Genomic DNA, 14434 nt, shown 5'->3' with positions numbered 1-14434 from the left:
TTGTATATTTCAGGCTGTATACCATATGCCAACAACTGAGCATGACATGCCTTCTGGAAGCATTCCGTTGGCTCTTCAGAGTTTGTTCTATAAGCTGCAATATCATGATAGCAGTGTCACGACAAAAGAACTGACAAGATCATTTGGATGGGATACTTCTGATTCATTGATGCAACACGATGTTCAAGAACTGAATAGAGTCTTGTGTGAAAAGCTTGAGGATAAAATGAAGGTATGTGAGGTCATAGCTTAAACTTTTCATATTCAATCTTTAAGTTGTGCTTTATGGATCCAGGGAACTGTGGTTGAGGGCACAATACAGCAATTATTTGAGGGTCATCATATGAATTATATTGAGTGCATCAATGTAGACCATAAATCAACCAGAAAGGAATCTTTTTGCGGTAATGTTCATGCCAAAAGTTTGAGATTTTGTCTGGTTGTTTCCTTGTTCGCATTTTCATGATAATGTTATTATATAGTTAGAGGGTTTTAAACTCTATGTTTATATGGCAGATCTACAGCTTGATGTTAAAGGGTGTCGGGATGTTTATGCTTCTTTTGACAAATATGTAGAAGTTGAACGTCTTGAAGGTGACAACAAATACCAAGCTGAGGAACACGGTTTGCAGGTTAGTAAACATGTTCGTAGATATCCTTAGATGGATGTCTTGTATCCGGGAACTGGGCCACAAGATACTTGATATGAAATAGCTGATATTGTTTTCTTTCTCTTCTGTCGCCTATGAGATATTAAGCCAGAAGGTTGCTTCTGTTTCTACTGGCATTTCAGGGTCATAGTGGATCCTACTTATGAACTGTGGATTATATACCAATTTCAACTTTTGTCTTCTGAGATTCACTAGCGGAGACGGCTCAACTTTTTCATTGTTCTACTAAGCTAATTTTATCAGTTACTGTCAGATTAGGATTTTTTTTTTAATGCAGAGTCTATTCCCTGTGGTCACCGCTTGATTCGGTTTTTTTTAATGTTGTTTTGCTTATTTCTTCGATGTTCTTCTTTAGCATCTTTCTTGGAAAGTGGCAGATAGGCTATTGACCTGCACAGCTTTCTTGTAAATAAATGAATGGTCAACTATAAATTGAAGGATGTGGTCATTTTGTGTTTTGAATTTTTGTTCTTGTCATGTCAGGATGCAAAGAAGGGCGTTTTGTTTATTGACTTCCCCGAGTTTTGCAACTTCACCTTAAGCGGTTTGAATATGATTTTATCCAAGACACTGTGGTTAAGGTCAGTGTCCAGATATATACATGATTAATTTATTTTGGTATTTGACTGAAATAGATGGAGGCCATTATTTGAACTTTTGAATTTGGTGGAGATTATGTTGAAGAATTGTCGGTAGTTGGACCTAATCTAATCGTTCTTTTCGCACGTGTTATCCTGCGTCTAATGATTACAACTAACACTTTATGTAGGGTCAGTTAACAAGTGCCCCAAGGGCACTAGTCAAGACTACTAAAATTAGTAATAACCACATCAACACATCTTGGAAATTGAAAAGGAACATATTCCAGAAGAGGTGACATGCGTCAAATAGGAATGTTTGTGTTTCCAAAGCAAAATTAACGACCCTTAATAAGTGTTTTAGGAATTCTCTTTAACATTTTCCTTGTAAGACAAGATCCTATGTTGCTGCTTTAAAATGATTTTGGATAAGCATTAATCAGATTAATAGAAAGAATTTTTTTGCATTCTCCTTCTCCTTTTTTGTTTCTGACACTTTGTGTAAAGTTCCAATTTTTAAATGTGCTATTTAGCTAGCATCTTTGGTTCTTGTGTTGTTTTACGTTGGGATCCATTGGTGCCAGTCTTGTTCTTTCTTTTGGCTGTGAAATGGATCCATTCAGTTTCATGCTCCTAACAAATTTTGTTTCAGATAAATGATCGCTATGAATTCCCTCTTCAGCTGGACTTAGACAGATACGATGGAAAATATTTGTCACCAGATGCAGATAGGAGTGTACGCAGCCTTTATTCTCTTCACAGGTTTGACCTTTTCATCACAATTGCACAATGGCCTCTTTCTTGGCTGCCATTTCCCCCCTGCTTATTGAACTTCGCTTCATCTCTCCCACCTACCAAAAAAAAACCACAAAAAAAGAAGAAGAAAGCCACCTTCTGGAAGCATCTCTTTGATACTAAATTATAATGTTGTTTACAGTTTTTCATGGTTATACTCCATTTGAGCTCACAGCCACACACTTTATACAAGTGCGTCACTTTTGTTTGTTTAACACTGAGTTTTTTCATTTGGTTTTTATCGTACTTGTGTTTTGATTACAAAGCACTCTTCTAAGAATGTTTCTGGGTTTTCTTTTCTTTTTTATTGTTTTTGTGAAAATGACCACTTATAAGAGGTATTTTTGTTGGGGATGGGGGTTGGAGGTGAAGTAGCAGAGAAGCTTTCATGTATGGTTTTGCATGTGGCAGTGTATGCGTCTCTTGACATGCGTGAAATTTGATAATTTATATCAGTGACTGAGCTTATCCTTGACGTGTTGGGCAGTGTCTTGGTTCACGGTGGTGGTGGTGGTGTGCATGGCGGGCATTATTATGCCTTTGTCAGGCCCATGCTCTCTGATCAATGGTATGTGTTCTTTTCATCATCTTGTTCAAATAAATTACCAAGCAAAGGGCTTTGTTGCATCTTATTGTTGTTTGGAGTTTAGACAAATTGGCATGTTCTCGCGATAAAGATCATCAGACCTTTTTCTCTGCCAGAAAAATCCTACTGAATGATTCCTTTGATTTTATATGAATAACTAAGCTGAAATATGGGTTCTGTAACACCTGGAATGGGAATCACCATTGGGCAAGTTCAGTGACCTCAAGATCTCAATCATTGTTAAGTCCTTTTTAATTACTAGAATCAAGCATGAGAACAGAAGCTCCAAATGTTCAATATTTTTCACCTGCCAAACGCAATCTCAGGCATCTGCATCCAAGACTTCAATTGCCATCATTCTTTCAAATTCAAACAACCTGAAATAATGTAGGCAAGTTAGAGTCGGTGGTGTGGAAGAAATTCTTAGCTTAGTAAGGATTGGTTATCACTTCTTTTGCGGTGAAGCACTGACTGCATTATAAAGGAGTGATAATAATAAGATTCTGGTGGAATCGCAATAAACTATAATAGCAACGGCCAACAAATCAAAATCATATGTAAATTTCAATTTTAAGTCAGTCAATGGTTCAATGTTTCAATCTACTTCTCAATGTTAATGTTCTGTAAGCATGCTTCAACGCATGATTATTACCAACTTTGTCCGATTACTATGTTGTAATTTTGCCTGAAAAGGACAATCACAAGACTGGATCAATGCCCAGATGCCTTAATTTCGAGTCTTTCAAATCATATTCAATGAGTTTCAATTTCAAGCGTTCACATTTGATTAATTGGCGATAAAAAAATGACAAATATATACTCATTCTGCTTTCCTGAAGCATATCTTAATAACACAAATCAATTATGATTAGACTCTGTGTACTTTAAAGCATATTTTGAACACAATTTGAAATTCTAAAAAGTTAGTATATGCTTGATTTGGTTTCGAAATGAGATGATGAATGAATACACTTTCTGTGATGGATATTGGATATCTTATTTATAATCGCATGAACTTTTGTTATGCGATATATTTGAAAACATAAAATATAAGGGATGCTTACATATATATTCCTTTATTTGTAGTATGATCACAATATCATTTATTTCTCCGTTGGCGAATCTTCATATCCATGACTTTTTTCCCCAACCAATTATGATTTTGATCTAGTTGTCACCGCAACCTTGAAGTTAATCCGCTTCATGTAAGGTGAAGACTACAAAATAGAATTCATCATTTCTCTCACACGCACGCGCGCGCGCGCGCGCACACTATCGCACTTGCCTATATTGATTTGTGAACTTGGCTTTGTAATAAGATTGATAGTTTTACTTACCACAACCCTTTTTTCTAGTCTTTTTGCTACATTATGACATGTCCCATCTTTGACTTCTTTCCTTTTATCAATCTTCGTCTCAAGATATTGTCAAGAAATTTTTTCCTGAACTCTGACAGTAACAATGCTTTGCATGCATGTTTAGGTGATTGGTTGGTTAGTTTGGAACATTTGGTGTAATCAGTAGCACATCTTTTGAGACTCCCTCTTTCAGGTTTAAATTTGATGATGAACGGGTGACTAAAGAAGATTCAAAGTGGGCTTTGGAAGAGCAGTATGAGGGAGAGGAGGAGGTGATATGTTACACTGATTCTGAAATTGATTATCTGCCCTGACTTGTGATGAACTTACTTATTTCTTATCTGTTTTCTTTCAGTTGCCGCAGACCGATCCTGGTTTCAGCAACAGTCGCTTCAAATTCTCAAATGCGTACATGCTTGTGTATATACGTGAGAGTGACAAGGACAAACTAATATGTCACATTGATGAGAAGGATATTGCAGAACATTTGAGGGTAATTTCTTTCTTGAAGAATGCTACTCCTATTCTCCTTATGTGTCCATGTAGCTGGGGACGTTTGTGGGTTGGAGTTATGTTCTTATTGTCTTTAGATGAGGTCGAAGAAGGAAGAAGAAGAGGAGGAGGAAAAGAGAAAGATCAAAGCACAAGCCCAATTATATACTATAATAAAGGTATATACTTGTGGTGGTGTATATTCAGAAGATGCACAGGCCTTTTGTTGATATTATATTCTAAAGCAACAGCCTCTTATGCTAGGTTGCACGAGATGCGGATCTTGTTGAGCAGATTGGAAAAGATATATACTTCGATCTTGTGGACCATGATAAAGTCCGTAGTTTTCGCATGGAGAAGAAAATGCCGTTTACTCTATTCAGGGTATCTTTACACTTCTCCTAACTTTAGCTAATGACCAATTCGAGCTTCATTACTGACCTTGCAGATGCTGTTACAAATTGATGTCGTTTGCGGGTAATATGAATTTGACTTTGATATTTCCGCTGGGATGTTTTAAAACTTCTAACTGTGCTATTTTTATTTGGAGGATTTGTTTAAATTATCTGTGGGAAGTCAAAATGACACATATACACAAAATAAGTTATACATTGGCCTCGTTAAAAAAGTCGTAAATTGGACTATGTCTTAATTCATACATGAAGTCTTGTCAATAGGGCCTGCAAAGGTTGCTCAGAATTTTGCAGGCTCTAACATTGGTTTCAGATTGTTAAAGCTTCTTGTACCAAAATCACTCCATGCTCAAAATGCGAAGTTCTCCTTCTAACGGAATGGCCAGATAGCTGTTGATTTGGGTCATGGGTGCTGAGTTATCAATATACAAACAATCAGAATGGGGGGTCATGTCGGTCTTTTTTATAGCGCAGCCTTGCTATGTAGAACCAGGAGGTATGGAGCTTAAGGGGAAAGCGTGTGATACCTGTCTGGAGTCTCTTGGATGACTATATGTAGTTAGATTATGACTATGGCAACTGCATGTCAGGAGTGAGGATTGTCTCCCAATACAAGTCTAGCAGCTGAGGGGTTCCTTTTGGTGAAAGTCCTTGTGGTTGTTATTGAACTTGACAAATCTTTCTTGCTTCAGAGAAACCGTATTGATTAGGGTACCTCCTTTAAGGAGTGTGCAACCGGACCAGATTTACCCGGAAACCAGACCGGCCCACTCGAAAAACAGGTTCGGGAATCGGTTATGTAACAGCCCGAATTTAGATGTAACTCCGGGATCAATAAAACTGATATTAATTCGCATTTCATTTTAGTAAGTCTCGTCCAGAGCTGATTACTCTCGGGATACTAACCAATAGGGTAAGGCTAATTAAGAAGCAGTATGGGGACCGGGGATCCTATCGTGAAACGGACACCGATCACGAGAGACGCTGAGGGAATATTTTGGGCCAACGTGGGCCGATCGTAGGAAAGGGTAATGGATTGGGTTCGGCCAAGGCCTACGATGTACAATAGGGACGCAGGTGATTCTGCAAGACCAAAAGTACACGTGGCCAACCAGTCTTGAACTTGAACCGAACAATCGTGACCTTTGGAACTAGTGATAATTTCTCATTCTCTCAATGATCGAGACCATTACGATACGGATAGCCCTAGGTCGATACGCGAAATCCCTAAACAGCCGTTAGTGAGAGACCATGAAATTGAAAGTTTAGCGAGTTTTATTCACGGAATTGGGGCCGGATTTCGATGTCGATTTTCGAAGGCTTAAGAGACTATTTTTGGGAATCTGACGTCATATCATGCTGGCCACACACGTTTGAAGTTAGTACGAGTAAAAATTTGAATTTCGGTCCGGGGATGAAAAATTACGATTTTGCCCCTCCGGACGCCAGCGTTGCTTTTCAAGGCCAAATGAGGTTATTTTTCGAGGCCGACGCCATTTTTGGGTGACCACGCATACCAGGAGTCGTTATGGCCAAAAATTGGAATTTCGACAAAAATTGGAAAAATAATATTATTTTATTTCCGAAACTTTGGCGTGGATTTTCGAGGGCTTGCGCGATAAATTTCGCGATTCCAACACCGCATTATGTTGGCCATGCACATGGAGGGTTGGTACGGGCGAAAAATGGAACTTCGCCCCGGGACTGGAAAAATGACGGCTTTGTCCCTGGGCTATTTTTGGTTCCGAATTTTGGAGGATAATTAAGGAAATTAATTAAATTTGGACTTATCTTAATTATTGCAGCAAAAGACCAAAATGCCCTTGAGTTATTGGATAAGATTCAATATTAGCCCTTGGATGAGGGGTAAAATGGTCATTTTAGGCTAGATCTTGACACTTGGCACCTAGCACCTATTGTTTGACCAAGATAAGACTCTCACTCTTTTCTCTCACCCTCATCTGGCTAGAATAGCTCTCCCTCTCACGTTGATCACTCCCTCTCCCATTTTTTTCTCTCATTTTCTCTCTTGGTTTGGCCGGTCGCCGGAGCAAGCCGCCGGTCGCCGGAGCAAGCCGCCGGTCACCGGAGCACCGCCGGCGACTGCCGTGCCCCGCCGTCGACCACCGCAGCCCGCAGCCCCCAGCCTCAGCCTTGCCCCTGTCCGACCCTTTCTCTCTCTATTTCTCTCTTTCTTCCTCTTTCTCTCTTTCCTGTCTGGCAAATAGGGCCGCCGGAGCTTCGCTGGAGCTCGGATCGCCATTCCGTCGCCACCCGGCCGTCTAGCCGCGCTGTACGATTACGACGCCACCTCGTCGGCCACCGTCCTCCGCCCGTCCATACGGTTTCGTACATGTCCGTACGTCGCCCCGTCCATACACCTCCAGCCACCGTCCGTACCGTTCGCCGGGAACGCGGCCGCCGGTTTAACTGTTCATCAGTGATAGGCCGCCGTTTCTCGTCACCGTGGTCCAGAAATTAGGTGAGTAAGGGTGCGCATGAATACCATTCTGTGCCCGGGAGCTATTTCTGAACAGAAATGATTTTTTTTTATTCTGTGCTCGGAAACAATTTCTGAGTATTTGAAGGCGTTTGATAAACTGTCCAAAATTTCTATTCCTAGAATAGAAAAGAACAGAAATGCGTTTGGTAACTACACAAAATTTCTGTTCCCAAATAATATTTTAATAATATTTTGAATTGTTTAATTTTTTTTTTACCCATTTTCTTCATTTGCCATGGCCGGTCGCCGGCGACCGGCCATAGCCTAGGGCTGGCGAGGGCGTCACGGCCCTCGCCGCCGCCGGCGAGCGAGGGCGAGGGCGGACCCTCGCCGCTGGGCGAGGCGGCCTCGCCCGAGAGACGGCGAGGCTCGGCCTCGCCCGAGTCTGGCGAGGCCGAGCCTCGTCGACGAGACCCACGGCGAGGTCGGCCCCGTGGGTCGCGACGGCGAGGCTCGGCCTCACCGGATACGGGCGAGGCTCGGCCTCGCTCGATCCTGGGCGAGGCCGCCGCCCGAGGCCGGCGAGTCCAGCCTTCGCCCTCGCCGCGAGCGACCCTCGCCCCGCGGCGGCCGGCGAGGCTGTGATGCCTCGCCGGCCCTGGGTTGTGGCCGGTCGCGGCGGTCGGCTCGGCCAGGGAAGAACAACACAAAAATAAGAAAAGAAAAAAAAGAAAAAGAAGAAAAAAAACTGATTCTCAAAATTGTGCCGAGAAACAAGAAGCAACTTTTTTTTTACTTCTTGTTTCTCTTCAAAATTGTTTCTCGGCATATTTTTGCAAAAATGTGCCGAGGAACAAAAAGTTTACCAAACGCATTTCTGTTCCCAAACTATTTCTGGGAACAAAAGAACATAAATTTTCACTATTTGGCACGTTACCAAACGGGCCTTAAAATTCCTAAACCCGGATTATGACTGATAGTGCATTTTTCTGGACTGGATTAGGAATGCTGGTACTGGCAAAGAAAAATTAGTGTACCGACTGATAGAAATTATTATCTGGAAAAATGTAGTGGACCAATGAGAATTTAATTGGGGAGATTAATAGGGTGGAATGGTCAATTTAGGAACTGGTCGGTGAAATTGCCGGGTATGTCCGGGTTGACTGATTGTATGTAATTCGTGCTTAATTGTGATTGATTTCGTACTGCCATGTCGCTTGTCGTGTGGCTGAATTATGTGGAGTGCGATTGGCCAATGATTGGTTTGAAATTAATTGTTGATTTGTGATTCGCACGTTAGGCCACACGGTATTAATTGGATCAATTGAGCACGTGTTGTGATATTGAGTGTTTGAATTATATTGACGCTCGTGGTGCATTGCATTGCCTAACATGGACACGCATTGTGTATGCCAAGAGTGAGGCATGTGATGAAATTGTGCGAGAATGCGTGCCTGCCATGAGCATGTGATCACCTAAAATACCCTGAAGCGTTTTACGCTGGATTCCGACAATAATTGATTGTGTGATCACCTAAGGACCTTCGGGTTATGACCTTCGGGTCGATACCGTCCTCATGCACTTTGAAGCAGGACGATGCCCGGTACGTCCAGAAGACGACCATCCTCATGCACTTTGAAGCAGGCTCTGGTTCATAAGAAGATCAGTATTGCGCCTCATGCACTTTGAAGCAGGCTAGAGACACTGGGCCAGATTGGTTGCTGCGCCTCATGCACTTTGAAGCAGGCTAGACGCACCGGGCCCTGAATATTGTTGACACGAGTCGTAATAAATAATAAATCGGGCGATTGCCAGTGTGCCAATGTGGGCCAGTGGGCCGGGAAATGCACGTGACATGTCAACGACATTTTCCTGCATGAACATGCATGGACTGGCATGCGAGTGTGTGAGACTCAGTGCATGAGCATGTGATTGGCGTACGTGTGACTATGTGTGCCACGTATGTGCCGTGATTATTATATATTGAACTGTCTAACCTGCAGGGTCAGAGAATTATTTGATTGTTGTTGTGTTATTATTTTAAGTATTTGTTTCCGGTCAGGAGATTGCATGCTAGCCTAGCCTAGGTTTAAGAGTTGAACTCGCTGAGATTCGTCTCACGGTTGTGTAAACCGAACTTTTCAAACCCCTGGCCGTGAGGATGGAGAGACCACCGCCTCTTTTTGGGATGCCTCTGCAGATCCGGCAGTATACTAGTACCTACCCCTCAGGAAATGGGGAGGCTTTGGTGAGGTATCGATCAGAACTAATTGTGAACATAGGCGAGTATTTTTACCAGAAGCAGGAGTACGTGGCATGTTGCCACCGGGATGCCAATGGGAATGAGGGAGAGCCCCTCAAGACCTTTGATATCCCGGTCGATAGTGTTGGGTTGTTGCACCCAATTATAGCTGATGGTGAGGTGATAAACCCTGAGGTCACGCCCGAGTGGATGAGGCAGGAGGAAGAGATGGATGAGGAGCCCGATGTACTAGTGGAGGACCCCGAGCCTATGGATGAGGAGGAGGATGACGAACTCGAGGCCATGGAGTAGGACGTAGAGGAGGACGGAGAGGTTGCAGAGCTGGGATCAAATGAGGAGGGGTTCGAGATTTACCTGAACCCGGAATTAGAGCTGGACTCCGAGGACGAGCGAGCTCAGGCTATGGATTCGGAGGAATCGGGGGCTAGCGAGGATGCCTCTGAGGAGTTGTCAGATGATTCTACTGAGTCGTCTGATCCTGACTGGGAGCCATAGAGTCGTCCCGTGTCCTTCGCTAGTAGTGAGGGCCGCTACTTTTTGGACTGTAGCTCTCTTCCCAAGTTTTAACCTGACCTCCCTAGCCGCTTACCACTTTTTGATCAAGTGGCTACTATTCGTGTGTACCCTTTTTGTTTGTACTTGTAAATATTGTACAAATGGCTTAAATAGTAATATAAATGTGTAATTTTCTGCGATGGTGTTTAACGTATGGCTATCCTTGGTTCCTATTGAAGTTGTCTGGGTTTACTTATTTAATGCTTCCGCTTGTGCTTGATCTCTGTTTGATCGTGGGTCGACGACGCTTCCTAGGACGTCGTAGTCAAACGACCCAAGGTGGGATGCTCGCACTTCGTGGGGTACGGGGCGTGACATTCCCGTTTGATTTGGTATCAGAGCAAGGTCAGCTAGGTCCAATTGGGTCGAAGCCTGGAGTGATAAGGAGCGATGGGACCCTGGGTAGCTAGTAGGGTGACCTCGTGTGCTACATGTATCTCCTGACAGTTTGTGATTGTGTTTGAATTGTGATTGTGTGACCCGTAAGTGCAGGTGAGGCAGGACCCGAGGTGAGTGTGCGAATCCCTTGGGTGATGAGTTGGTTAGTTTTTATTAAGCCGCATGCTGATTGCTTAATTGTTGTTTGATACCTGTTTAGGACTTAGACTGGGATAGATTGGTTTAAGTCTTTAATTTCTTCGTGGAATTATAGCAGGTAGTTGTAGAACCGAGTAGCCAAGATGAGTAGCAAGGGGAGAGGTATAGGAAGAGTTCCCAGAAGGGGTGCAGGAAGAGGATCCAGAGGTGGAGGTCGTGCTCGAGTGAGAGCAGTGGACAATCTGGGAGTTAATGTGGGAGTTGCAGTAGACCCTCGAGTTGATGTTAGACCGGTGGAAGATCCACGTATGGAAGGAGTTCTACGGGTATTAGAAAGACTCGGGAATGTGCTGGATAGGCAAGCTCAAGGGCGAGATAATGTAGCTGCCCAGGCCGCTGAGACTGTAGCCGCTGCTGCGGTAAATGAAAATCAAGCCAATATGGGACAGGCTCAGCCAGCCGGGGTTAGGCAGATGCCCCAGTTAGTATAACAGTTTATGAAATTGAAGCCGCCTAAATTTCATGGTCGCGGTGACCCTGAGACTACACCAAGGTGTGTAGAAGAACTGGAGAAAACCTTCAAGGTTTTGGGGTGCATCGAGGAGGAGAAAGTGACATTGGCGGTTTACTAGCTGCAAGAGGGTGCAAATGATTGGTGGAATGCTGTGGAAGGTAGAGTGTTTCCTGTAGGAACAGGCCCGACTTGGACTGTGTTTGTGGAAAACTTTTATGAAAAATATTTCTCGGAAAATGCGCAAGAGAAGAAGTTGATGGAATTTATGCGCTTGCGTCAAGGACAAATGACTGTGGATCAGTATGAGGCCGAGTTCGCGAGATTGGCTAAGTTCGCACCAACTATGGTGGAGAATTCGAGGGATAGAGCGCGAAGATTCCAGGATGGATTGAAGCTGGATCTTCGAAGTCTGATTTTGTCCCACGATATTAAAGACTATGGGGAAATACATAGGCGAGCTCAGATTATGGAACGAGATCAGCAGGAGAGGGCAACCGCTTCAGGATTGCGGTTTGCTCAAACTAGGGATAATCGCCCTTTGGGAAAGAGGCCTATGACTGGAAATAGGCGATTTGTTCCACCAGCCATGCGGAATATCGGGAAATCGAGTCCCTAGTTGGTAGATATGGGACGTGTTTTAAGTGCGGGAGTATGGAGCATCAGATTCGTACTTGCGCGCAAATGCAACTATCAGGACCGTTCAGAGTACCGCCACCACGAGCTGGAAATCAAGCCGGACCTCCCCACTGGCTAATCAAGGGCGACCGCCAGCTCAAGGAAGGGTCTATGCCATGGCGTGGTCACAGGTACGATTTCCTTGTGTGATCATGCTGCGTATACATTGTTTGATCCGGGGGCAACCCATTCGTTTGTTTCAGAGCAATTTATTGAGTTGGTTGGTATGAAACCAGTGCTACTTGAACATGTGCTTTACGTGTCGATACCCATGAATGTAGGTTAGTTTCTTTTGGATGCCCTAACTGTAAGATAATCATTGGAGGTAAGGAAGAGAGTATCGACTTGGCAGTATTAGCCATGTTCGATTTTGATGTGATTATTGGGATGGACTGGTTAGTCCGACAGAAAGCTGTAGTGGACTGCAGTGATAGGACGATCCAATTTAATCCGGAAAGACGCCCTAGTTTTGTATTTCAGGGAAACCGAGGAGGAACCTCGATCCCTTGGATTTCTTCGCTTGAGGTGAGTAAGCTGTTGGATGAAGGGTGTGAAGGATATTTGGTGAATGTTGTGGATCCAACAGTTGTGGAACACTAAGTTGGAAGATATACCCGTAGTAAGTAATTTTCCCGAGGTGTTTTCTCAGGAATTGCCGGGTTTGCCGTCTGAGCGAGAAGTGGAGTTTGTGATTGAATTAGCGTCAGGGACGGAACCGATTTCGAAAGCGCCGTATAGGATGTCTTTATCAGAATTGAAAGAGTTAAAGGTCCAGATACAGGGACTACTGGACAAAGGCTTTATTCGCCTTAGTGCGTCTCCATGAGGAGTGCCGGTCCTGTTTGTCAAGAAGAAAGATGGAACTCTGAGATTGTGTATAGATTACCGGCAGCTGAACCAAGTGACAGTAAAGAATAAGTACCCACTGCCAAGGATTGATGATCTGTTTGATCAGTTGCAAGAAGCCTCAGTGTTTTTCAAAATAGATTTGAGGACCGGGTACCATCAGCTAAGGATCAGAAATGAGGACATTCCCAAGACTGCTTTCAGAACTAGATACGGGCATTATGAGTTTACGGTTATGCCCTTCGGATTAATGAATGCCCCAGCCGCTTTCATGGACTTGATGAATCGAGTGTTCAAGAAATTTCTGGATCAGTTTGTGATAGTTTTTATTAATGATACACTAGTGTACTCTAAGAGCCCCGAGGAACATGAGGTACACTTGACTGAAGTGCTATGGACCTTGAGAGAACATGCATTGTATGCCAAGTTTAGCAAGTGTGAGTTTTGGCTCAACAGAGTGGGATTCCTTGGACATATCGTTTCTGGGGATGGAATCTCTGTAGACCCAGCTAAGATTGAAGCAGTTACCAAGTGGCCTAGACCGACATCAGTAATGGAGATTTGAAGTTTTCTCGGATTGGTTGGCTATTACAGGCGATTCGTAGAAGGATTTTCATCGATAGACACGCCAATGACAAGGCTGCTTAAGAAGGAGGTGAAGTTTGAATGGGATGACAAGTGTGAAAGGAGTTTTCAGGAATTGAAATACTGGTTAACGACTGCCTCTGTATTGACCATTCCGTCGGGCCCAGGAGGATTCGAGATTTATAGCGATGCTTCACTAAGAAGATTGGGTTGTATGCTGATGCAGCATGGAAAAGTGGTGGCATATGCGTCGCGTCAGTTGAGGCCGCATGAGATGAATTACCCGACGCATGATTTGGAATTAGCTGCTATCGTGTTTGCACTTAAGATCTGGAGGCACTACTTGTGTGAATAGAAATTCCAGATTTATACTGATCATCAAAGCCTCAAGTACCTATTTTCACAAAAAGAGTTGAACATGAGGCAGCGCCGATGGATGGAGCTTCTAAAGGATTACGATTGCGACATTCTATATCACCCTGGGAAAGCCAATCGAGTGGCAGATGCTTTGAGTCGAAAGTCTAGTTTGGCGCATTTAATGGTCAGGGAGTGGACCTTGTTGGAAAGACTCAGGGATTCAGAGTTTAAGTTGGAGATGAGTCACGTATCAAATTTAGAGGGCGATTAGCCATACCCTATTGGTTAGTATCCCGAGAGTGATCAGCTCTGGGCGAGACTTACTAAAATGAAATGCGAATTAATATCAGTTTTATTGATCCCGGAATTACATCGAAATTCGGGCTATTACAATTATTCCCCCTTACAAAAATTTCGTCCTCGAAATTTGCAATCTATCCTTATCTACTCAAATAACTGGGGGTGTTGACGTCTCATAGTTTCTTCACTTTCCCATGTGCCACCTTCTGTTCCATGGTGCTCCTAGACAACTCTGACCATCGGGATCGTCTTGTTCCTAAGCACGCGCTCTTTTCTATCCTCGATCCTGACTGGTCTCTCCACGTACGACACTTTATCGTCCACTTCTATCTCCTCATACCTTAAGACATGAGTCGGGTCTGGTTCATACTTTCTTAATATCGACACGTGAAAAACACTGTGCACTTGGGACAAATTGAGCGGCAAGGCAAGTCGGTAAGTCATATCTCCAATCTTTTCCAAAATC

The 14434-nt window shown here is 43.5% G+C and overlaps 1 pseudogene; it reads left to right on the top strand.

Moving 5' to 3' along the window:
- Positions 1–14434, top strand: part of LOC115678551 (ubiquitin C-terminal hydrolase 12-like) — a 47729-nt pseudogene that overhangs the window by 13779 nt on the left and 19516 nt on the right.

This window comes from Syzygium oleosum, unplaced genomic scaffold (assembly GCF_021117445.2).
Source record: "Syzygium oleosum isolate NSW1041296 unplaced genomic scaffold, Sole_v2.1 Sole_v2.10, whole genome shotgun sequence".
Lineage (NCBI taxonomy): Eukaryota > Viridiplantae > Streptophyta > Magnoliopsida > Myrtales > Myrtaceae > Syzygium > Syzygium oleosum.
The sequence above is the reverse complement of the archived record's forward strand: the minus strand, read 5'-3'. Positions and strand labels throughout refer to the sequence as shown.